The sequence below is a fragment of the Mustela putorius genome, unplaced genomic scaffold, assembly GCF_011764305.1.
Source record: "Mustela putorius furo isolate JIRA1106 unplaced genomic scaffold, ASM1176430v1.1 tig00000129_pilon_pilon_pilon, whole genome shotgun sequence".
NCBI lineage: Eukaryota > Metazoa > Chordata > Mammalia > Carnivora > Mustelidae > Mustela > Mustela putorius.
In genome coordinates this window covers 40174763-40200886 of record NW_025421290.1, presented here as the reverse complement: position 1 = coordinate 40200886, position 26124 = coordinate 40174763, and the positions used below count along the sequence as shown (strand labels likewise).

At 43.3% G+C, this 26124-nt stretch overlaps 2 protein-coding genes and 1 pseudogene across 8 annotated transcripts in view; 2 read left to right on the top strand and 1 right to left on the bottom strand.

Moving 5' to 3' along the window:
* The window catches only part of DPF3 (double PHD fingers 3), a 288449-nt gene extending 271438 nt beyond the window's left edge, over window positions 1-17011 (bottom strand). The window contains exon 1 of the mRNA XM_045072827.1: window positions 16872-17011. The gene's annotated coding sequence lies outside the window, so the exon portion shown is untranslated. The remainder of the gene's footprint in view (window positions 1-16871) is intronic.
* DCAF4 (DDB1 and CUL4 associated factor 4) overlaps window positions 16208-26124 on the top strand; it is a 29539-nt gene continuing 19622 nt past the window's right edge. For 3 of the 7 annotated variants that reach the window (XM_045072788.1, XM_004754818.3, XM_045072782.1), the window contains exon 1: window positions 16208-16355. The gene's annotated coding sequence lies outside the window, so the exon portion shown is untranslated. Of the gene's footprint in view, window positions 16356-16685; window positions 16918-26124 lie in introns of all 7 variants that reach the window. The other 4 variants (XM_045072781.1, XM_045072776.1, XM_004754820.3 and 1 more) reach the window with 2 other exon arrangements.
* On the top strand, window positions 17665-20710 carry LOC123389934 (annotated as a pseudogene).

Here is a 26124-nt window from a genome sequence, read left to right as displayed (position 1 = left end):
CTTGTGTCGGGCTCCATGCTCAGCAAGGAATCTGCTTGAGATGCTTTCCCTCTCCCTCTGCCCTTCTCCTTGCTCACATCCACACTCTCTGTCTCAAATAAATAAATAAAACTTTTAAACAAAAAGAGCAAAGGTAGATTCTTCGCATGACTCCAGGAAACTGAACACATAATCATTAGGAAGTGACTATTTTATTTCTAGTTATGGTTTTGCCTTAAAATCCATGCTGTTTAATACAAACACAGCCACACAACTGTCTCTCCTAGCTCACATGAGGTTTTACTCTCCTTTGACCCTCAAAATTTTTATATCCTTATGTTTTTAGATGTGTCTCTTATAAGTAACTGATAGTTGGGTTTTGTTTTGTTTTTTTATCCAGTCTAATAATCATTGTCTTTAACTGAAGCATTTAATCCAGATACAGTTAATGTAAATTCTGATATATTTGGATTAAAATCAATTGTATTAATATTATGGGCTTTGTTCTTTTTTATTTTAACTCCAGTCTAATTAACATACAGGGTTATATTAATTTTAGGTGTCAAATATAGTGATTTAACAATTCTATACTTTAGTCAGTGCTCATCATAATATGTGTACTCCTAACTCCCACACCTGTTCACCCATTTCCCTACCCACCTCCCCTCTATTAACACCGGTTCTCTATAATTAAAAGTCTGTTTTGGGGGTTTTCTTTTTTTTCTTTGCTTGTTTGTTTTGTTTCTTACATTCCACGTATGAGTGAAATCATATGGTATCCTTCTCTAACTTATTTCACTTAGCATTATAGTCCCTAGATCCATCCATGTTGTTGCAAATGACAAGAGGTCATTCTTTATCATGGCTGAATAATATTCCATTATTTCTGTACACCACATCTTCTGTATCCATTCATCTATCCATGGACACTTGGGTGCCTTCTATAATTTGGCTATTGTAAATAATACTGCAGTAAACATAGGGGTGGGGGCACCTGGGGGGCTCAGTTGGTTAAGCGTCTGCCTTCAGTTCAGGTCATCGTCTGGATTCCCGGGATGGAGACTCCCTCTCCTTTGGCCCCTCCCCCACTCGTGTACTCTCACTCTCACTCACTCTAGCTCTCCAATAAACAAACAAAATCTTTTAAAAAATAATAAGTAAATAAACATAGCGGTGCATGTATCCCTTTCAATTAGTGTTTTTGTATATTTTTAGTAAATCCCCAGTAGTACAATTCCTGGATTGTAGGATAAATTTTATTTTTAATTTGTTGAGGAACCTCTATATTGTTTTCCACAATGACTGTACCAGTTTGCACTTTCCCCAACGGTTACATGCTTTACTCTTGTTCTATGTGCTTTATGCTCCTTTTTCTCTCCTTTTTGCCTTCTTCTGGATTGACTGAGCATTTTTTATCATTTTATTTTCTTACATTCTTTAGAGTGATATTATCTTATTCTTTTAGCATGTTGCACATTAAAAATTACAACATGCATCTTTTTAATCAGTACATCTAATTCAATCAGTACATCTACAGTCTTCCCAGAAAATTATATATATCCCCCTCCCAACTTACATGTCATTATAGACATGTATTTTATTGTAAGACTCTAGAGTTTCTATTCTTCTAGATGACCAATTTATTTGCCCCTTTCTTTATTCCTTCCTTTATATCTAACCTTTCATATGAGATCATTTTCATTTTGCCTGGAAAAAAAATGTGCTTTAAAATTTCCTTTAGTGAGTCTACTGATAGTAAACTCTCTCCATTTTTGACTGTCAAATATTATATATATATATATATATATATGTTTTAATTTTATCCCCATTTTTTGCCTAGATAATTCTGTAACTTAGAAATAATTTTAGGGGCCCCTGGGTGGGTGGCTTAGTTAGTTGAGCTCTGACTTTGGCTCAGGTCATGATCTCAGGGTCCTGGGGTCAAGTCCCACAGCTGGCTCTACACTCAGCAAGGAGTCTGCTTGTCCCACTGCCTCTCCCCCGCTCATATTCTGTCTCTCTCTGGCTCTCTCTCAAATAAATAAATAAAATCTTTTAAAAAAAGAAAGAAAGATTTATAAACATAACCTCTTTTTTGCCTGAATCATTTGGAAATAAGTAGCCAATGTGATGCCCCATCACATTTAAACACTTTAATGTGTAATCCCTACCAACAAGGACATTCTCCTACATAACCAAAATACAAACATCAAAATCAGAAAATTAACATTATACACTACCACTATCAAATCTAGAAACCCACTCAAGTTTTGCCAATTGTTCCAATAATACCCTCTGGAAAACTAGAAGATCCCAATCGGATAACATGTTGCATTAAATTGTCATGTCTCTTTAAACTTCTTCAATCTGGAAGAGCTCCTCAGACCTTCCTTGTCTTTCATGACCCTGAAATTTTTGAAGATTACAGGACAGTTATTTTGGAGATACGGGTTTGCCTGATTTCCCTCATGGTTAGAGTCATGTTCTGTGTTTTTGCCAAGAATACGACAAAAGTGATGGTGGGTTCTTCTCGTTGCATCTATCAGATGGTGTCCAATCAAGATCCGTATCATTACTAGTGATATTAATTTTGGTCCCTTGATCAATCTGGTGTCTTCCAGACCTCTCCACTGTGTAATTACTCCTTCCCTCCTTGTCATTAATAAGCATTTTTAGGAGTTTTTTGAAATTGCATCTATGTCCTTACCTCATCAAATACTTGCCCCCTAGTTTCATCATCCATTGGCATTTCTTTACTGAGTTAACTATGATGGTGATGGTTGCCAAATCATGACTTTCTAACTCCATCACCTCTATTCATTGGCATTCTTCTAGAAGAAAAACTTTTCTTCTCTCTTCATTTGCTCATTCATTTAGTTTGTTGCATCAGTATGGACATAACAACTCCTACTTATTCGGCAGGCTAGAATCCATTAATATTGTCATTCATTTAGGTGCTTAGATAGTCCCAGATTGGGCCAACTTTCTCTGTCCTACCCTAGAGTCAGCCATTTCTCAAAAAAAAAAAAATTAAAAATAAAATAAAATAAAATAAAAAATTTAAATTAAAAAAATTTTGGTTCCTTTTACTAGAAAATAGTATTTAGCATCCAAGATTGGAACATTAGGTAAGCTTATTGTCATTACAGTGTTGCTGCTCCAGGGCCCTCTCAGGGGCCCAAGGGAGAGAATTAGGTGGACATATACACACTTATTTCTGTATTTGTTTTCTTGCTATTGAAAATCATGGTTCTTTTTTTTTTTTTAAGATTTATTTATTTATTTAACAGAGAGAGAGATTGAGAGAAAGGTCACAAGTAGATGGAGAGGCAGGCAGAGAGAGAGAGGGAAGCAGGCTCCCCGCTGAGCAGAGAGCCCGATGCGGGACTCGATCCCAGGACCCTGGGATCATGACCCGAGCCGAAGACAGTGGCTTAACCCACTGAGCCATCCAGGCGCCCCAATCATGGTTCATTTTAGTACCTCAATTCCAATCTGGCTTTTTTTTTTTTTTTTTAAGATTTATTTATTTATTTATTTATTTGACACAGAGAGAGAGAGATCACAAGTGGGCAGAGAGGCAGGCAGAGAGAGAGGAGGAAGCAGGCTCCCCACAGAACAGAGATCCCAATGTAGGTCTCAATCCTAGGACCCTGAGACCATGACCTGAGCCGAAGGCAGAGGCTTAACCCACTGAGCCACCCAGACGCCCCTCCAATCTAGCTTTCTCTCTTCCTGTATTGCTAGCTCCCTTCTTTGACAGTCTCAATATATTTATTTACTGAATCATGTTATGGATTGAACTGTCTCCCCAGAATCCATATGTTAAAGCCCGAAGCACCTCCGTCCCCACCACTACCACCATAGCTCAGAATGGGGCTGTATTTGGAGACAGAGAGTCTTTAAAGAGGTGATTAATTTAAAATGAGGCCATTAGATTGGGCCCCAATCCAGTTTGACTGGGGTCCCCATAAGAAGAGGAGATTTGGACACATGGAGAAACTCCAGGAACACGCACACAGAGGAAAGACCTGGGAGCACACCAGTGAGCTGGCAGCAATCTGCAAGCTAAGGAGAGAGGCCTCAGGAGAAATTAACCTAGCCAACACTTGACCTTGGACTTCCAGACTCTGGAACTGTGAGAAATAAATTTCTGTTGTTTAAAGCCACAATATATGGGGTGCCTGGGTGGCTCAGTGGGTTAAGCCTCTGCCTTCAGCTCGGGTCATGATCTCAGCATCCTGGGATCAAGCCCTGCATCGGGCTCTCTGCTCAGCGGGGAGCCTGCTTCCTCCTTCTCTCTGCCTGCCTCTCTGCCTACTTGTGATCTCTCTCTGTCAAATAGATAAACAAAATCTTTATAAAAATAAGGAAAAAGAAAAAAATAAAGTCACTCTGTCTATAGCATTTTGTTTCAGCAGTGGTAGTAAACTAATACAAATCAATCTCCCTTCCTCCCTCCCTCCGTCCATCACCCAATATGGAACCAGTCTCCCATCATGGCTCCTCACATCCTCCCAGCCCACCCCTTAGCTGAGTGGGTACCCTCCTTACCCCACTAGGCTCCAACCCTGCCGCTACTAACATCACTAACATCACTCCCCTGGGTACTTGCCCACCTCACCCAACCCCTGCTCCCCATAACAGACCCCCACAGCCCTTGATGTACTCCCTCCCCTGTGCCACCGCCCCCCTTGCTCGACTCAGGCCTTGACATCTGGTGCCAGGCCACAGACGTCATCGCATGGATGCTTGCCTTGCTTAGCCTTACTCACTGAGTTTTGGACTAACTCTCACCTTCATTCTTCTAACATATTTTCACCTTTTCCAGACCAGCTTTCTCTGGGCATCGATGCCAACTAAAAGAACCAATGAGGGTGCATGGATGTGTCCTATTTATTACACATGTTGCTTAGACCTGAGTCAGCAGGACTGACCTGTAGAAATCAAGTTCTCAAGCACACAGATCTGGTTTGATACTTTTATTATATAAAAGCCTCTCTCCTTTTCTGTCTCCTGACTCAACCCAGGTTCCTACCTGGTACCTCACTCGGGGTCCTGACAGTCCTGGTCCCCTCCATTGTGGTGCCGGATGTTTCCTCTCTATCAGGTGCTGGTGATGCCAACTGGTGTTGAAGACATCTGAACCTTTTTTCATTTTCCTTAAACTCTGGGATTTACTATTTTGGGGCAAAGGGCTCTTTTCCTTGGATTTTTTTTAAATGACATCTATTCATTTCTAAAACGTTATTTCACCTTTTCTATTTTATCTTACAGCTCATCAGAGTGGGCATAAGGCTGCAGAGATCTGTGTCAAGAACAAAGAGATTGTAGGGGCGTGTGGGTGGCTCAGTGCTTTGGGTGATCAACTTTCGTTTCGGCTGGAATCATCTCGGGGTCATGGGATCAAGCCCCGCATGGGGCCCCACTCTCAGCAGGGAGTCTGCTTGAGATTCTCTCTCTCTCCACCTGGCTCTCCCCGCTTACTCCCCCTGCACACTCTCTCTCTCTCTCTCAATAAGATAAATAAATCAATCTTAGGAGATGAAAAAAGAACAAGAACAATCAGATTGCAGAGAGCAGCAGAGCTAAGAGATGCCATAGCTCTCAGGGGGGTGGAGAAAAAAAATCACCTGGGTTCCTGACATTCTAGTTTCTAATTCCAGTGCCTCCTCCTCATAGATACAACATACCCCCAGAATCCTTCCACGAAACTCTTCTTCGGCTTGTGCTAGCCTGATTGGGATTCCGAGGCTTTGCACGGAGAGGTGTGTCTTGGACATTCATTCTTGTGCAAATCTCAGTCCATCCAGCCAAAAACCTCGTCATCTAAAACCAGCGCCTACAAATGCTTTGTCATCTAAAACCAGTGCCTACAAATGCTTTGTGCTGAATGGTCTGGCCTGCTTTCAGCGAATTCTGAGCAGCACCTATTTCCGTCGCGATCTCTCATTCATGTAAGTTCCGTATTCTCTGCCAACCAACGAGCCGTGCACAGTCTCAATGTTTGTAGAAGCTGGTTTAGTGAAGGAGCCAGTGGATTTTGTCACAACATATATTCTGTGCATATCGCAGTGCGATGGACCCTATTCATTCCGAAGACCTCCCTGATGGCTCAGCCAATCACCCACCACGCATATTTACGGAGCACGGGCAAGTGCAGCCTCTGACAAGGAAACCAACTCGGAGCTTGTACTTAATAGGGCACAGCTCAGACTGCTACCCCCTTAGGCACTGTCCTTTCCCTTGCACTACCATATTACCTTAACTGACTCAAAATTTCAGAAACCTGAAAGATGACTCTAAATCATAGACCCCAGTTCCCTTATCTCACTCATTTTTACTCCTCTTGGAATTTATGTCCTGACTTCACAAGTCTAAGAATGATCACTCTGGCTGCCCGCGCCGCACGACCTGCTGGAGACTGGGAGCCCCAGCTGTGCTTTCTGACTGCCTCGCACACTTCCCCTGGCAATAAACAGAACTCTATTAGGGCTTCCCTAATGGCTCTGGAAGAAATGGGCAACACTGCCGCTCATTAATAGTGGCACTATCACCGTGGGGCTAGAAGGAACAAATGTTTATTTGGCTCCAGAAAATGAGCCGACCCCACCATTAGACAATGCCCATGGAGGTGAGGTGGGAAGAAGCCATTTATAGACAGAGAAACTTATTTTGCGGAAACCTCCACTGTTAGATAAAGCCCTTGCAGCAAAAGCCCACTGTGGCCAACACTGAGCCTTGCAGGAAGGAGCGATCTCTCCAGGGGGAGGTAGGAAATCACACCCATGCCTCAGATTGAGAAGAAAGAGGCCTGGAAAATCTCCCTCTGCAATTCTCCCGTGCCTTCCCAGCTCTTCCTCAAGGAGGTCCAGCAAAGCAGTTGGGGCTCCCACTATTCAGAAGGGTTTGTTTTTTGGTTCGGGACTGGCAGGGGGTGGGGGATAGAGGTTTGCATTCAGTTTCCCTGAGTTCTCGAGTGCTCACAGGGGGTCAGGCCCTGTTCTAAGTGCTTTGTAGAATCCAAGCACATTTAACCCTTATGTTGAAGTAGATATCCTTGGTAGCCCCATTTTTTTCCATTGGGGAAACTGAGGCTCAGAGAGGCCAATTAACATGGCCAGGGGCCCACAGCTAAACTGTATAGGAACAGAGTCTGATGGGTTCCAGAGCACACAGTCTTAACTCTAGCCTGTATTTCAAGTGATAATCAACAATAATAGGCAATACTAGGTGTCTTCCTTCCAATACACAAAACACCTTCAAATATGTCGTCACAGTTGTCCATAATGAAATACTTTCCTGATCTGGAAAGGTGGGGTCTAGGTAATGAAATTTGGGACAAAACAAGGAAGAAATTAATTTTGTGAAAGTATCTGGCTTTCAGTATGGATTCATCTGAGAAATGAGCGCTAAAGAGGTCCCTTACATTAGCCTTCTTGAGTTATCTGATTTTCTACATATGTGGTCCCAGAAAACAACAGAAAAGCGTATTAATCCAGTCTCTTATGTCCTCTCCTGAGGTCAGGAACAACACGCCCATCTGATTTTTTAAAAGCCTCCCCAGACACGTGCTTCCACTGCTATCTGGATAAAGCAGGTTCTGCTTGAAGTCTTTCACTGTCTCTTAAGGCTAAGCTGAAGCCAGTGCTTCCCTGCTCTCTTCTGCATGTTCCCTAAGGACCATCCCCTCCCCCATCAGTGTTAAATACAAAACCAAGTACAGAAGAAATCAGGGAGGCAGTAAGATTTGGAACAATTATATGCCTCAATTTTTTCTTTCCCCTGCTCTTAATTTGCAGGATTTTTCCCCCTTCTCTCAATCTATACCTTCTTATGTCTATAAGGCTGTTGTCACTGATAAAGCCAGTCACCAGGAACAAAGCACATCCTTTTAAATTCTTCTAGCTTGCCGAGAAAGTGAATGATGCTCCCTGAAGCTATGAAAAAGTACTCTTCCTTCTCATTCTCAAATCCAGGCCACCCTGGGAAGACCCCAGTCTTGCAAATGCTTAGCAGAGGGGAAGAAAAGTTTTAGAAATTATTTGAAGAATTCCCCAAATGGAAGCACAATTCCTGGCACCAAGTAGACAGGGTAACATAAAAAAAAGGTGAGAAAAGTAAGCTCCTGCGATGACCTGTGTTTCCAAGGAGGCCTCCATTGACTCCTAATGACAGAGACCCCTCTCTAGGGGGCAGAGAGTAGAGAAATGCATGCTGAGGATGAAGCCTCATGAAGGAATTACAGTCTGTAGCATAAAGAAGCCCAAAATGGAATTATCTGGAGAAACTGGATGCCTAGAATCAAGACAGCATGCATTACTCCCCCAATAAAGCACAGTGTAAACCACTCAGCCCTCAGGTCAGGGCCAGGACAGGAAGGCAATCCATTACGCACTCAATTCCAGAAAGACAAACCTGGCTAATGTTTTCCTTTTTTAACTGATCAGACTGGGTTTTTGAAATTCATATTGTGTAAGAATATATATTGACCTGAAAAAAAAAAAGTGGTTCACAAAGATTGTTTAAACAAAACAATGGTGGCAGAAACTCTTATAGGTATGGCTACATCCAGAAGGAGTGATCAAATAAGTAAATACATTAAAGATAATTCACTGTTGGGGCGCCGGGTGACTCAGTCAATTAGGCGGCTGGCTGTGGCTCAAGTCGTGAACTCGGGGTCCTGGGATTGAGCCCCATGTTGGGCTCCCTACTTAGTGGGGAGTCTGCCTCTCTCTCTCCTTCTGCTCCTCCCCCTCCCTATCCTCTCTTTGTCTCTCTCTCTCTCTCAAATAAATAAATAAAATATTTTTTTAAGTATAATTCACTGTTAGAGAAGATACAAATATGGAAAGAGAGAAAACTTGAATGAGCCCTATGGTGATGGACTGGAATTAGAGGTATTGGTACAAAGTTATAGTTTTCAAGATAATAGAAAATCGCTTCTTGGACTTTTGGCTAAGATCAAGTGAAGATAGATTTAGATGTACAAGTAAATATAGATGTAAATGTGTGTATGTGTGTGTACATTGTGTGTGGAATTGTATGGTTGTATATTCGCAACTGTGACCCTGAGTGGGCCTTGCAAGAGGGACACCCTAATAGCAATGAGTATGCTTAGCACTCAGATCTTGGTTTCAAAATACCACTGTCCACTAAATGATACTAGGACTCCTTAGAGAAATAATTCATTCACACCTGGGGCTGGGGAAGTATAAGATGAGCCTACAACATCTTTTGCTAGAAAAGAATGACCAGAGAATAATGAGGACATGTCAAAAGGACACAGAAGTCAGTTTGAAAAGCTTCTACTAGCCAAAATGGAACCATTTTAGCATAAAAAGAAAGAATGATGAGACTGGATTTAACCTACCAAAGAAGGTAGGACACTCTGAGCATATTAATCAATTGATTAAATGAAAGCTTGTAAAGAATAGGATATTTACATAGACTCACAAATACCAATTACCAAAAAAAGTAATGTTGTACTATGGTTATGTAAGATGTTACCATGGGGGAAATAATATGAAGGGTACAGGGACTTCTTTATATTATTTTTACAACTTCCTGTGAGTCTACAATTATTTCAAAATTTAAAATAAATTTTAATTTTTTAAAAAGAGTAACTTTACATTAGAGAAGGCTGTCTGACCATTACCTTAATCAAGAAATGAAAGTTGGGATGCTTGGGTGGCTCAGTCGTTAAGTGTCTGTCTCCAACTCAGGTCATAATCCCAGGGTCCTGGGATCAAGCCCCACATTGGGCTCCCTGCTAGGCAGGAAGCCTGTTTCTCCCTCTCCCACTCCCCCTGCTTGTGTTCCCTCTCTCGCTGTGTCTCTCTCTGTCAAATAAATAAATAAAATCTTGGGGCGCCTGAGTGGCTCAGTGGGTTAAGCCGCTGCCTTCGGTTCAGGTCATGATCTCAGGGTCCTGGGATCGAGTCCCGCATCGGGCTCTCTGCTCAGCAGGGAGCCTGCTTCCCTCTCTCTCTCTCTCTCTGGCTGCCTCTCTGTCTACTTGTGATTTCTCTCTGTCAAATTAATAAATAAAATCTTTTAATAAATAAATAAATAAATAAAATATTAAATTTTTTTTAAAAATGAAAGTTAACATCATCTGTAATGGGACAAATCCAAATTCTGTGCTGCCTAATAGGATGTGATGAGAAGAAGGCAATGTCTTCTCTGTGACTTCCTTGTTGAAGATAGTCTGAATCTAATCCTGGAAAACAGCAGACAAATCTAAAATGAGGGCCCCAACTGAGGGACATTCTACAGATTAACTGATTTGTAATCTTCAGAAGTGTTAAGGTCATGAAAATTTAAAAAAGATTGAGGAATTGTTTTATAGTGAGGGAGATTTGAGACATAACTAAACACAGCATGTGACTCTGATTCTTTTGCCATAAAAGAAAATTATTGGGACAATGGGTGATTCTTGAGATGGACCAAGAACTGGATTGTAGAAAAATGCTGATTTCCTGATTCTGATGGTTATGTCGTAGAGATAGATAGATAGATAGATAGACAGACAGTTATACTGTAGAATATACAGAGTATTTCAGTGGGAAATTCCTCTGTATTACAGTTGAAAGTTTCTATTAGTTTGTGATTATTTCAAAAAGAATTTTTTAATTACTAAAAAAATATATACAACTAATCTCCAGCACCTAGAACAGGCATGGCAATCCAATTGCTCAATAAATAACTGAACAAATTAATGAACTATATAAACAAGTACAACAAACATGTGCTTAGAAATAAAGACATCCAAACATGAACAGTGGTTTTTTTCAAGGCATGGATTTATCATAGGTAATTTGGATTTTTTTTTTTTACTTTGTGCTTTTCTGTTTCATACATTTTTGCATCAAGCATGTATTATTAATTGTTGAATTGGTCGAGCTGCTCCCTAGCTAAGGTTCAGAAGTACCCCAAGTCTTGTCCTTGAGTTTGGGTGTTCCAACATTTAATGTTATCATTTACTTGGACTAGATCCTTAGAAAGTGCTCCAGTCCAGGGGCACTTGGGTGGCTCAGTCGGTTAAGTGTCAGACTCTTGACCTCAGCTGAGGTCTTGATCTCAGGGTTGTCACTTCAAGACCCGTGTTGGACTGGAGTCCATGCTAGGCATGGAGCCTACTTGAAAGGAAAAAAGAGAGAGGGAGAGAGGGAGGGAGGAAGGAAGAAACTGCTTCAGTCCATCTAAGTACATAGAATACTAATTATTTATTACTAGAATATATAAATTCCTAGTATCTAGAATATTCTTGCCCATCACCCAAAGCTCCCTTCTTTCTAGATTCATGTTTCCTGGGTAGTAGAGTTTGGTGAACATGTAATCATACAAAGAGGGTCAGAGAGTCTTGTATGATATGAAAAAGGATTGAAGAATTATTCTGGATGCAGAGTTCCAGTGACCAAGACACTAGACACTACTGAATAAACACTGATAAATTCTGATTAAAAGGATACTTTTTCTGGGTTTGGAGCAGACTGTTATCACTTAATAGACATGTTAATTTCTGTTTCTCTTTTGTATCCATTATATTTTGCATTAGTGTCTCCATGATGGGATTTGACAGGCATTCTAGTTCCTTTAGCAACACATTTATATGTCACCTCTTAAAATGAGTAACTTCGGTTGTTGCTTGCAGTACATGGTGTTCATTTGCTTTAATTAACTCTTAAACTTTCTATTTTATAAGCAATATATTCACATGGCCAAAATTCAAAAGGCACAATAAGACATAAAATCATCCCTGCCTCCTAGTCATCCAGATCCTCTCCCTAGAGGTAACTGATATTATCAGTTTCCTGTGTAATTCCAGGGACATGTACATGCATACACACACACATACACACACACACTTTTCACCCTATGTAATACTTTCCATACTGTTCTTCACCTTTTTTCAGCAAGAATCTAACTTTGTATCAGTATACAAAGAGCCTCCTCATTCTCCCTCTTTTTCCTTCTTTTTTAGTGCACAGTATTCCACTGAATGAAGGTACCATCATTTTTTTTAATAGTCTCCTACTAATGGACATTAAGATGGCTTCAAAACCTTCACTATTACACAATGTTCTATTTACCCAAGTCATTTTGCAAACATATTTCTTTGATCAATTCATAGCAGTGCAATTGCTGGGTCAAAGGTATAGGCATTTTTTATTTGGTAATACCATTCTGCCGCCAAACTGTCTCCCGTAGAGGTTGTATGAGAGCCTCACTGAGCATTAACAAATTTCTGGAGTCTGCCGATCTGGTTATGAAAAAGCATACATCAGGGTCACCTGAGTGGCTCAATGGGTTAAGCCTCTGCCTTTGGCTCAGGTCATGACCTCAGGGTCCTGGGATCAAGCCCCTCATCGGGCTCTCTGCTCTGCAGGGAGCCTGCTTCCCCATCTCTCTGCCTGCCTCTCTGCCTACTTGTGATCTCTCTCTCTCTCTGTCAAATAAATAAATAAATAAATCTTTAAAAAAAAGAAAAAGCATACATCAGAGGAGTTGTTTTGTTTTGTTTTTAAAATTTTATCTATTTATTATTTATTTGTTTATTTATTTGAGAGAGGGGGCACCTGGGTGGCTCAGTCAGTAATGCAACTTTCTGCTCAGGTCATGATCCTGGAATCCCAGGATTGAGTCCCACATTGGGTTCCCTGCTCTGTGGGGAGTCTGCTTCTCCCTCTGACCCTCCCCCATCTTGTGCTCTCCCCCCCAATAAATAAAATCTTGTTTATTATTTTATGTATAACGTATATATGTTATACATATTATATATTTATTTCTTACGTATTTTATTATCGTTTATTACTTATTATTAAATAAATAACAGCGGAGGAACAGAACAGGGGAGAAGCAGAGGGAGAGGGACAAACAGACTCTGCACTGAGCATGAAGCCCAGTGTAGGGCTCGCTCTCTCGGCTGAGACCCTGATCTGAGCCAGAATCAAGACTGAGCAACTCAGGCAACTCCTCAGAGGAGTTTTAAACTACATTTTCCTTATATTGAGGGACAGTGAGGATCCTTTCATGTTTATTTCTTTTTCTGTCTAGTTGGTAGAGACACTTCTTTTTTTTTTAAGATTTTTATTTATGTATTTGACAGACAGAGATCACAAGTGGGCAGAGAGGCAGGCGGGACGGGGTGGGAGTGGGGTGGAAAGCAGGCTCCCTGCTGAGCAGATAGCCCGATGCAGGGGCTCGATCCCAGGACCCTGAGATCATGACCTGAGCCAAAGGCAGAGGCTTAACCCACTGAGCCACCCAGGCGCCCTGAGACACTTCATTTTTCTACTGTGTTTACTTGCAGTACTTTATATATTAAGAAAATCACTTTTCTGTGATAGGAGTTAAAGGTATTTTATACCAAACTGAGTGTCTTTTAACTTTCAATTGTTCTTGCCTTGAGAGTACAAACTCTGGAACCAGATTGCCTGAGTTTAAATCCTGGCTCTGCCAATCACCAGCTGTGTGACCCTGCGCAAGTTACTTAACCTATGACTCAACTGACCCGTGAAGTAGTGATAGGAGTAGCACCTACTTCACACAGTTGTTGTAATTGAAAGAATGAACATATGGAAAGAAGTTAGAAAATATGTGGCACATGATAAGAACCATATATCTTTTTCTTTTTAATGTAGCCAAATTTAATGTTATTCATTTTAGATGCCATTTCAGAGAAAAACTTTTATTTGCCTTGGCTTCAAATTCTGAAGACTTTTTTTTTAAAGGAAATTACTTTTTTGTTAAAGAATTATTTATGTTAAAGAGAGAGCATGAGTGAGGAGAGGAGCAGAGGGAAAGGAAGAGAGAGAATCTGAAGCAGACTCCACGCTAAGTGTGGAGCCCAGGGGGAACTTGATCTCACAACCTTGAGATCATGACCTGAGCTGAAATCAAGAGAACTTCCACCAACTAAACCACCTAGTTTTTCTTTTTTTTTTTTTTAAGATTTCATTTATTTATTTGTCAGAGGGAAAGGAAAAAGAGCACAAGTGGGGGAGGGGGTGACAGGCAGAGGGAGAAGTAGGCTCCCCTCTGAGCAGGGAGCCCAATGTGGGACTTGATCCCAGGACCCTAGGATCATGACCTGAGCTGAAGGCAGCTGCTTAACCAACTGAGCCACCCAGGCATCACCCTATTTTTACTTTTGTTGGTAACTACGCTGTCCAGATAGCCAGTCTTCCCCATAACGGCAGGTGCTCAATCCACAGGCACGCAGACCCAGCAGTGAGGGGCTCTAGAGCCGCCACATCAACTCCTCACAATAACCCTCTTCAGTACATCTCATCATCCTCATCTTATCTGTGAGGAAACAGGCTCACAGACAGCAAATGACTCTCGCCTGAGACCAAGCTGCCTTTGTGCCTTGATTTGCAAATGTTCTTTCATCTTTTTTCTCTGGTGTGCCTACTGCAGACCACTAAACTTGCCTCTGAGCCCTCTGCCTGGCTGGCGGCCATCCTTCCTGACTTCCTCCAGCGGCCCAAGCTCTCCAGCTTGGCAATCCCCTTCACTCCTCCCACAGGCTTCACCAAACCTTGCAGATCCTCCATCCTCTCAAGCGTGTCCCCCATCTGCCCTCTCTTCCATCCCAGCGATCACCACTCCGCTTCAGCCCTCACTACCTTTCACAGGGGCTGTGGCTTCAATAAGCTCCTGAGGAGGAGCCTGTGATAGGCACTTGGCCAGAAGTGACAGTTTGTGAGAAGATCTGGGTTCAAATAGACCAGGCTTGGCCGGGGTGGGGGTGGGGTGGAGGGGAGAGGGAAGAAAGAAAAAATTGCAGATTTCCACAGTCTGTCCTCTCCAGTCTCTCCTACTGTGCCGCCTGGGTGATCTCTCTTCAAGAGCTCTAGTCCTGCATTCCCCAACTCTCGAACTTTCCAGGTCCCCTCTGCCTGCTCCTTTCCCTGACATCTGACCCAACCTACCCTGCCAGTTTTGCTTCCAACACTCCCCTCCCATGCAGCCAAAATGAACGCCTCACTATTCCTCCACCAGGCTTCCAGTGTTTGTTCAGCTTAGAATGCCTGTCTCTGCCTTCTCTTCTGGGCCATCAAGCTTCACAAAGTTGTCCTTTATTCTGATTCTACTCACTTCTCATTCCCCTTACCACCTCTCCGTGCTGCACACCCTGCATTTGTGTGTAAACTCTTTGAGAGCGGAAATTCTACCTTATTATTGATTGAAATGCTTTCCCACTGAGATACAACTGATAAACTATATGACCTACTTTCTAACTGGTCCAGTCACTCACAAGGACCCGGGTCAAAAGGCACATGGTGTGCCAGGTCTGCTAGTGGCAACAACCAAGCTTGGCATATTTGTTTAATTTTCTTTTCTTTCTTTCTTCCCTCTCCCCTCCACCCCACCCCCACCCCGGCCAAGCCTGGTCTATTTGAACCCAGATCTTCTCGCAAACTGTCACTTCTGGCCAAGTGCCCATCACAGGCTTCTCGAAGTTCTGATAGCTGTCTGCTGAAATCTGGAACAGCCACAGCACAAAGAGAACATTCTGGAAATATCAGTCGTACAAACAATCTTCGCACTGGAGAGAACATCAGATTAAACTTCATTGTTCAACAGAAGAAATGAAAGCACAAAAGAGAGAAGAGACTCGGCCTAGGTCACACTGCAAAGCAGGAAAACAGAACTAAACCTAGAAGACCCTCCGTGACAGCCCTTCAGGCCACGCTCCTCTGCACCTTGGAGCTATACAGACCTACGGTCAGCAGACCGGCCACCTGAGGTCACCGCCCAAGACGTCACCACCTGTTTTCTCTCTCTTATCTCAGAGACTCCTTTGTCCTTCCCACAGTACAATCTTTCCTCCTCCTAAGTCTCAGGTTTAAAAGGATAGTAGCCCAGGGCGGCGAGAGGACGACACCGGGGTGGATCAGTTGGCTGCCGACTGAAAAGGGACCCGTTGCTGGGTGAGGTGCCCACTTCTTCAAAGGAGCCCGCACACGTCCTCGAGCTTCCGGGATCGGAACTCTGCCTCCGACCCAGCCCGACCCCGCCTCCAATGCGCCGGGCCCCGCCCCCAACGCTCTTAGCCCCACCCCAAACGTGCTCGGCCCCGCCCCAGACTCCCTAGCCGACTCGCGGCCTCCTCGCCTGGCCTGGGCGGAGCCGCGCTTCAATCTCCGCCCTCCTCCTAAGATCCATCCTATTGGCGTAGACAGTCAGACACCACATCCAATGAGAAGGAACGGGCGGACGCCTGGTCCTATCCGCGGCGACTACACAAAAAACGGACGCAACTAACTGGCAGATGTTACACCGTGCTCTTTCCGGGTCCTTCCACTCTCAGCTGGTACTCCTGCGGGTCCCCGCCCTGAGGGGAGCCGGAGAGGACCCTCTCCTAAGTAAGTGTCTGGTGACGGCGGTGGCCGTTGGCATCGGTCCGGGGACTGCTGCCGCTCCCCGCTCAGAGCTCGGCGTGGGATGGGCCGTGGGGGGGGAAGGCCCGAAAAAGGGGCGGGGAGCGGCGGAGCACGTGGAACGCCGGCCTGACCGCGGCGTGGGTGGGGGGCTGGGCCGGCGAGCTGCGGGCGCGCCGGCTGCGTGGGCGTGGGCGTGGGCAGCCGGGCTCGTCCTGTCGGGTCGGTTGTGCGGCCGTAAACGGTGGAACGTGGGGGGACCCCGAGTGTCGCCGCTCTGTGTCGGACCCGAAAGAGTGTGTGTTTTTTTTTAAGCCCTGTTGCAGAAGGTGGCACCCGACACCTGCCTCTGGCTGGACGGCGGACCCTTGGTGGCCGTTTCCCGGAACTGCTAACGCACCCTGGGCGCGTGCTGAGTGCCCCGCGCCGTGCTCACTGCTTTACGAGCCTTAACTCGGTTCCCCCCCGCCAGCAGCCCCGTGAGGGAGGTGGGAGGAGTACCTCTGTCAGACGCCGGAGGAGGCCGGGTGAGGTTTCGCTTGCCCAGGTAACTGCTGAACTGGGCCGTGGCAGAGCCCCGGGTTGAACCCAGGCGTTCGGGTTGACCTCCACACCGAGGTGTGCCTTAGCGAGAAAACCCCTTTCCGTCCTCGCGCGCTGAGAGTCCTGGAAGCCTCGTCGCGCCCCGCCCCCCGCTGACCTCGGAAACCCTGATACCACCCCCACCCTCCCGCAGTGGGCATGGGGTAGTCTGCTGGCCTTGCCTTGTGGCTGGAACAGCAAGGAGGAAAGAAAACTGTGATAACTTCCTGGAGGAAACAAATGAAAATTCCCAAACCCCAAAGTCTGGTTTTAAATAACAATGGATATTACAGTGGAGGTGGTGGTCTGTGGGTAACCAACCCCCCACCCCCCATGGGGCCTGACCAGCAGGGGTGAAATTCCTTTTCCACCACTCTGTGTGTCCTGCTGGGTAGGATACTTAGTCCTGGAAGCCTCAGTTTCCTCATTTGTTAAAATAGAAAAACCAACTCAAGGTGGGTATGGGAAGCTCCGTGTAGAGGCATTTTGTATTTGGCTTTACAGATCATTCAGCGTTGGCATTTTCCATAATACAATCCACTGGTCTCTGTAATCGGAATTACCCTGTTGGCTTTTTAGGATGTTCTTTTTTTTTTTTTTTTTTAAGATTTTGTTTATTTATTTGACAGAGAGCAAGATCACAAGTGGGGGGTGGGGAGCAGGCTCCCCGTGGAGCAGAGTCTGGTGTGGGGCTCAGCTAGATTCCAGGACCCCTGAGACCATGACCTGAGCTGAAGGCAGAGGCTTTAACCCATTGGGCCACCCAGGCGCCCCATGTTCTCACTTTTAAATATTATAGTTCTGCCGTTATAGATCTTTTTTTGTTTTTGAGATATAATTCACATACCGTAATATCCACCATTTTAAAGGGTACAGTTTGGTAGAGTTTGTAATATATTCACAAGGCTATGTGACAGTCACCACGATCTTATTCCAAAACATTTCATTACCCCAAAAAGAAACCTTATGGTCCAGGCCACTCAGGAGCTTTGTTGGGCTCAAGCCAGATGTTGAGGCCCAGCTGACAGGGCCTCCCAACCTGAGGTGTTGGGTGGGAGAGACAGAGCCTCCTCCCACCTGGAATTTCAGCCCTGGGCTGAAGGGAGGAGAGCCCAGGGCCTGTAGGCTCCCAGCGCACCTGCTGAGCAGAGGCCCAGGTGGAGGCTGCCCCACAGCCCCCTGACCTAGGGTACCAGGGGAGGCGTCTTGGGAGAGAGGGAGGGCCAGTTATTCAAAAAACTGTGGGATGTTCTAACCACAAGCCTTTGGGAGAACTATGCCAAATTATGGCTGTTCCCATGGGGACAACTACCCAACTTCGAGGCCATGCCGACTTCCAGGTGACATCCCACAACTGGGCCTTCACAGAGACTGTAGATTTGAAGCAGGGCCTGAAAAACAGAGGAATTTGCCAAACTTCAGGATTATGCATAAGCGGAGGTTCAGACTTAGAGCCAAAGGAAGTGAACCTTTGAAAGCTCTTGCAACCAAGGTAAAAATGAAACGGAATGACTTCACAGCCACCATAACAGCAAGGAATGGAGAAGCTAAACTGAATTAGGAAAGGCAAGTCTGCAAACCCATCTGATGGGCATGTTATTTCACTGGCAGAACCCAATTACAGGCAGCTACAGTGGATGCTGTCCAAACAGCTTTTATCTGGAGAAAGCTGTTGACGGTTCTGAAATGCAAAAAGTAAAAGATACCAATACTGTATTTCAGTTTTATCACTATTGAAATTCTGTTTCACAGCACAGCATTAGAGGTATACACTTGCCTACCAAAATGCACCAAAGATTGATGAGGACGATTTATAGGTTTTTCACAAGCTCTAGGTATCCACCAGATTATCCACCTCATTTAGATAATGTAAAAATGATACCCAATGATCGATCTCAGCCAGTAACTCCGGAAACTGACAGGAAAGCTTTCGTGCACCGTAAGGCCAAGTGTTCCATCCTCAGGAATACCAAGGGAACTGGACGAAGCAAAACACAACTCCTGGTTAGGTTTGCCAACACTGTTGCTGAACAAACTTGGATAAACTTGTCCCAAGAGAAGCCAGTCTCAAAAGACCCAGGCTTTGGAAAAGAGAGAAATTTATTTCAGGTGGCAGACTCAAGCCTTAACTGATCTCTCAGCCCGCAAGTTGGACACCTGGAGTTTCATAGGGAGAGGTTCAGAGGGGTGCGTGCCAAAGAACAGACAGTGTGCGATCACAGACTGGGGGACGGGTGATATGTGCGCATCACATGATCATGGGCAGGAAGGGGATGTGTGGGATGTGGTCTTTCTAGGCATTCTGTTGCTTTTGGGGTTTTTCTGGCCTGGCAGTTACAATGTTCTGGTCATTGCAAAGCCTCTTCATCAGTGCCTCAAAAAAGTATGATAAGAAATAAGAACAATAGGTTTCAGTTAGAGCTTGAGTTAGGCAGTCCTCCTATTTCTGGTTTTAACTGTTGGGGTCTGTAGTTAAGCAAGAGGGCTCACTGACAAGGACAAATTCAAATTCAGAGTTTTCCTTTCCAGAGATCACTGTCAGCTAAGTGTGTATCTGCAACAGGACAGGTAGCCACCTGTCCACTAAAAAAGAGTCAGCGAGCAGATGACTGAGATGTTACAAAGAAAATTAATTTTCTTATACTTTTTTCCTTTTTCATCTTAAAATGACTTTAAAAATGACTCAGAATCCAGGATTACAGTGGTACCCCTTTTTCAGGGGGACACATTCCAGAACCCCCCACTGGATGCCTGAAATCACGGATAGTACCGAAACGTGTATTTTCTGGGTTTTTTCCTATACAGACATACCTGTGATAAAATTTTATTTGTCAGTTAGGCACAGTAAGAGATGAACAACAGTAACTGGTAATAAAATAGGGCAATTACAACAATATACTGTGATAAAAGTTATGTGAATGTGTCTGTCTCAAAATCATTGTACTGTACTCACCCTTTTTGCAACAATGTGAGATGATAAAATGCCTGTGTGATGAGACAACCTGTAGAAGTGACACAGCGTTAGACTGTTACTGATCTCCTGAGGATACACCTGGAGGAGGATAACTGAACCCAGGGAAAGTGAAACTGTGGGTCAAGGGATCTGCTGGACTGAATTGTAAAACTTTATACTGGCTTGCTATGTTAAACCTCAAAATGAAATGCTACTAAAAATAGGGGGAAAATATGAAGTTTGTGCTGACCTAAAATGAAGGCTTTAAAAAATATTACATACTCAGTCATTTTAACCTCTTGTGATATGTGATCTTTTTGTATAATCCTGTTTTCCAAAGTGGCTTTAGCATTTTCCCTTCACCAGCAAGAAGTTGAAGTTTCCCCACATCCTTTCTAATATTGTTGTTACCTGCCTTTTTTTTTTTTATTGTAGCCACCCTAGTAGGTATGAAGTATCTTATTGTGGTTTTGATTTGCAGCTGCTCAGTGACTAATGGCATTGAGCATCTTTGTACATTCTAAGTGGCTACTTGTAGGTCTTTGAAAAATGTCTTTAAGTTTTATTATTATTACTGGGTTAAAATATTTTCTGTAGTCTGGATACTTAATCCTTATCAAATACATGGTTTAAAAATAATTTTCTTGGGGTGCCAGGGTGGCTCAGTCAGTTAAGAGCCTGACTCTTAATTTCGGCTCAGGTCATAATCTTGGTATCATAAGATCAAACCCTTTTGGGCTCTGCACTCAGTAATGAGTCTTCTGGAGATTCTTTTTCTCCATCACCTCTCCCCCCACTTGTACACATGCTGTCTCTCTCTCAAATAAATCTTTAAAACATATATAAATAATTTTCTTTGATTTTGTGAGTTGTCTTTCTTTTTTTGTTTGTTTTTCCTTTTTATTAGAGCCCTTTGATGCACACAAGTTTTTAATTTTGATGAAGTCCAATTTATTTTTTTCTTGTGCTTCAGGTGTCCTATCTAAGGAACCATTACTTAATCTGTGATCATGATTTATATCTTTATTTTCTTCTAAGAGTTTTATAGTTTTAGGGGCTCCTGGGTGGCACAGTCAGTTAAGCATCCAGCTCTTGGTTTCAGCTCGGGTTGTGATCGAGCCCCATGTGGAGCTCTGCACTCAGTGTGGAGTCTCTAAGATACTCTCTTCCTCTCCCTCTATCCCTCCTGCTTGTGCTCACTCTTGATCTTTCTCTCTGCAATAAATCTTTTTTTTAAGATTATAGTTTTAGATACTAGATCCATTAGAGTTCATTTTTATGTATGATGTAAAGTAGGGATCCAAATTCGTTCTTTTGCAGGTGGATAGCCAGTTGTTCCGGCAGTTGAAAATATTCTTCTTTCCCCCACTGAACAGTTTTGGCACCTTTTTTAAAAATCAGTTGGGGGGCACCTGGCTGGCTTAGTCAGTAGAGCATGTAACTCTTAATCTCAGGGATTCGAGTTCAAGCCCATATTTAGTATAGAGCCCACTTAAAGTAAAATTTTTTAAAACAGTTGGCCAGTGATACTGTTGGTTTATTTCAGGGCTCTCAGCTCGACTCCAGTGCGCTGTATTTCTGTCCTTGTGCCACTACCATGTTGTCTTGATTACTGTAGCTTTGTAATACGTTTTGAAATTGGGAAGTGTGAGTCCTCCAACTTTGCTCTTTCCCAGTACTTTTTTTTTTTTTTTTTTTAACTATTCTGGGCCCCTGGGCTCCTTGCCATTTCCATATGAATTTTAGGATCACCTTGCCCATTTCTCCAAAAATAGCAGTTAGAATTGGAATGGGGGAGGAGAATTAGAATTTTGGTAAGGATTGCATTAAATCTGTAGATCAATTTAGAGGCCATCTTAAGTCTTCTAACATGTTTTTCTTTTATTTAGGTCCTCTTTAATTTCTTTCATATGTTTTATAATTTCTTTTATAGTTTCAATCTATAAGTTACCCACTTACCTTATTATATGTATTCCTGAGCAATTTATTATTTTTGATGTTACTGTAAATAGAATTTTTTCTTTAATTTCATTTTCAGATTATATCCTGCAACCTTGTTTAACGCACATATCACTCTAATAGTTTTACTGTGGATTCTTTAGGATTTTCCGTATATAAGATCATGCCATCTACAAACAGAAGTAGTTTTAAAAAAAAAAGAAATAGTTTTACTTTTTCTTTTTCTGTTTGTCTCTTATTTCTTTTTCTTGACTAATCACCTCTGGCTTGTACAATGTTGAACAGAAGTGGTGAGAATAGATATCCTTGGCTTGTTCCTGGCCTTGTGCAGGGGAGGCGAGGGAGGGACATACTTATACTTTTCACCATTAAGTATGATGTTAGCTTTGGGTTTCTTGTAGATGCCCTTTATCAAGTTGAGAAAGTTACCTTCTATTCCTAATTTTTAATCATGAGAGGCCATTGGATTTTACCCAGTGCTTTTTCTGTATCTATTGAGATAATCACATGGGGTTTTCACCTACATTTATTCTGTTCATGTGCCGTATTACATTGATCTTCCTATGTTGAATCAGCCTTATATTCCTGGGATAAATCCTGCCTGCTCCTCATGTATAATCCTTTTATATGCTTCTGGATTTGGTTTGCTAGCACTTTGTGTGTTTGTGTCATAGGTATATTGAAAAATAGTTTTCTTGTGATGTCTTTGCTTTTGGTAACAGGGTGATACTAGCCTCATAAAGTGATTGGAAAGTTGTAGTGATTTTTATAATCTTTTGGATTATTTTTTTTAACATCAATTCCCAAAAGAAGGCTTGTACATTTTTAAGTTACTTGATAAGTAGTATTACCCATTCATTTTTTTTTTAAGATTTTATTTATTTATTTGACAGAGAGAGATTACAAGTAGGCAGAGAGGCAGGCAGAGAGAGATAGGAGGAAGCAGGCTCCCTGCTGAGCAGAGAGCCCGATGCGGGACTCGATCCCAGGACCCTGAGATCATGACCTGAGCCGAAGGCAGCGGCTTAACCCACTGAGCCACCCAGGAGCCCTACCCATTCATTTTCCAAAAAGTTAAATCATGTTTATTTGTTTGAGATTAACATTGTCTTTTCAGAATAATGGTCTCTTATTTTTCTTTGTCCTTCAAGTACTTAAAAGGTTCTCTGAAAGGCAAAGCCAAGCTCAGCCTTTCACAGCACATCTTACTTAATACCTCCCTTAATACCTGCCTGGCAGAGCAGCTCCAAAGGAGCTGGGATTCAGCATATCATCCAGCAAATTGTTAGCACTTCTATTAAGAATAGAGTTTCTCAGGCGCCTGGGTAGTTCCATGGGTTAAGCAACTGCCTTCAGCTCAGGTCATGATTTCGGGTTCCTGGGATTAAGCTCCCCCCGCTCTTTGGGGCGCCTGCTTCTCCCTCTCCTCTGCCTGCTACTCCCCCTGCTTATGCTCTGAGTATGTCAAATAAATAAATAATCTTTTTTAAAAGTTAAAAAATAAATAAAAATTAAAAGAATAGAGTTTATCCACCTCACCACTATTTGGGGCTGGATTAATTTGTTTTACAGGACTATCCTGTGTATTGTACGATGGTTAACATCAGTGGCTTCTTACTCAATGGCAATAGCAGCCACCACCAGCTTCACCCCCCCCCCGCCGTGTTATGACAAACAAAAATGTCTCCAGACATTGCCAAACTGTCCCCATTAAGAAACACTGATCTAGCCATGATCCCAGGGTCCTGGGATGGAGCCCCGTGTTGGGCTCTCTGCTCAGCAGGGAGCCTGCTTCCCCCCCCCCCTGCCTGCCTCTCTGCCTACTTGTGATCTCTGTCTGTCAAATAAATAAATAAAATCTTTTATTTAAAAAAAAAAAACTTTAAAAAAAATAAGAAACACTCATCTAAAAACTGACATATACTGGATTTCCTATTACTATCCAGGAAAATCACCTCCAATTCTGGATTCAAAGCCTCATTATATATTTGGCTTTGGATCTACATTTGTCTGAGTCTTTGTCACCATGTGTTGATGACTTTCGTGTGTGTGTGTGTGTGTGTGTGTGTGTGTGTGTGTATGACTTTCAAATCTATATCCTGTTTCCTCTCCGGATTCCCAGAGCTTGTTTACAGTTGCCTGCCTTGGTGTTCTACAGGCATCTTGAGATTGGTTTGTTCAAAACGAGACTGATTCTCTTCTCTCCCCCAATTGCTCTTCGTCCTTAATCTTGGTCTTTCAGGTCAGGACCCTACCAGTCAGTCATGTACTGGTTCTTCACTTCTGTTGTCTCCACCTCTCCCATGAAATTCACCTCCTGACTCTTTCTAAATTCAAGATCCTCACTTCCACAGTGGGCAGGCTCATCTCCTTAACTTCGGAGATCCTTAACTTCTAGCTTAATTTCTCTGCTGCCTGTAAAGTGCCCTTTCCAACATGCATGTCTGATCCTGTCAGAGCCCTCATGGGCTGGCCTTTCCAGCTTCATCCCCCAACGCCTTGTACTTAAGGCTCTGGCCACACAGAACTGCTTGCCAGGCCCCTCACTCTTTCAGCTGCTGTTCAAACTCTGTCTCTCCTCCAGCCCCTCCACTCAAAGAATGACTCTCCTCTTTTGCTACACCTGGAGAGACCTGGGTCTTCACTCACGAGCCACTGCAGGAATTGGTTCATTCACGTCTGTGTTCCTGGTGATCAGCAAGTGTCTTGAGAATGGGGACAACAATTTATCTCTGCCTGCTCCCTAGGGCCCAGTGGGCCCTCTGTAAATCTGTGTTGAATAGCAAATGAAAATGCCTAGAGCAGAAAGGGGTTATTTGGGATTTTATTTTATTTTATTAAAGGTTTTATTTATTTATTTGACAGAGAGAGGGAACACAAGCAGGGGAGTGGGAGAGGGAGAAGCAGGCTTCCCTCGGAGCAGGGAGCCTGATGCAGGGATTGAACCCAGGACCCCGGGATCATGACCTGAGCCAAAGGTAGACGCTTAACAACTGAGCCACCCAGGTGCCCCTGCCTGGGATTTTAAAGCAGCTGCAGGGTTGTTTTGGTTTGTTTTTTGTTTAGTTCAGGGAACATTTACTGAGAACCAACTAGGTCACGGGTGCTAGGAACAGAAAGAACAAGGCAATATCTTAGCTTAGAAAATTCACATTATATCTAATATGAGGTGGGAGTACACAGTTTAGTACAGAGTGATAAGGGCAAGCATAATGCATACAGTGGATACTGAGAGTGAACTATGCTGCGTTCGAGGAAGATACTCTCCGCACCCCTGAAATAGGCTTCTTGAAAGTATGAAAAGATATCATTTCATCCCACTGTAACCCTTTCTGTGTTCAGCCAACTTCTCTTTATCATGACTTTTTTAAATGACTTTGGCTTGATCATGCTCATTAAATCAGTTAATGTTGTCAGCCTCTCCTTGTGCTACAGTACCTGACCCAGTGCTTGTGTGAGTTAGTGGTTTAGAAATGTTCCACAATTGGGACGCCTGGGTGGCTCAGTTGGTTAAGCGGCTGCCTTCGGCTCAGGTCATGATCCCGGCGTCCTGGGATCGAGTCCCACATCAGGCTCCTTGCTTGGCAGGGAGCCTGCTTCTCCTTCTCCCTCTGCCTCTGCCTGCCACTCTGTCTGCCTATGCTTGCTCTCGCTTCTCTCTCTATGACAAATAAATAAATAAAATCTTTGAAAAAAAAAAAGAAATGTTCCACAATCAGTGCTCACCACTTATTTCATTGTTTATTATGTCCTTGATTTTGCGCGCCTCTCTGGAGGATAATGGTGCAGACGTGCCATGCTCCTGCCTCCTCTCCTGAAGCCTTTGACTTCCCGTTACATGTGTTCTTCACTGTAGTCCTGCATTATTTCATAGTTAAAGCAAAATGCAGTCGTATGTACAGAATGTGCAATCTAGAGGAATTTTTATCTTTTGATAGAGTTGCTAATGGTAATCTTTAGGTCAGTATGGCTTCTTCTTCTTATCAGTTTTCTTAACACTGGGCCTATTTCCCTTCCTCTGCATAGTGCCTCTTAGCTTGTAACTTAACTAGTTAGTAAATACAGTTTTATTCTTTAAAATAAAGGTTAAGGTAATTGATCCTTAGGGAGACCCATGCATGTGGTGTCCAAGAGCTATGAACATGGGTTGCTTAGGAAAATGAATAAAGCTACTATACGATTGGACAGGGGTGAGGGCGGCAGTGGTGTTTATAGAGGAGGGAATTATGGATAGGTAAAAGAGCAGACAGGGAACTAGGG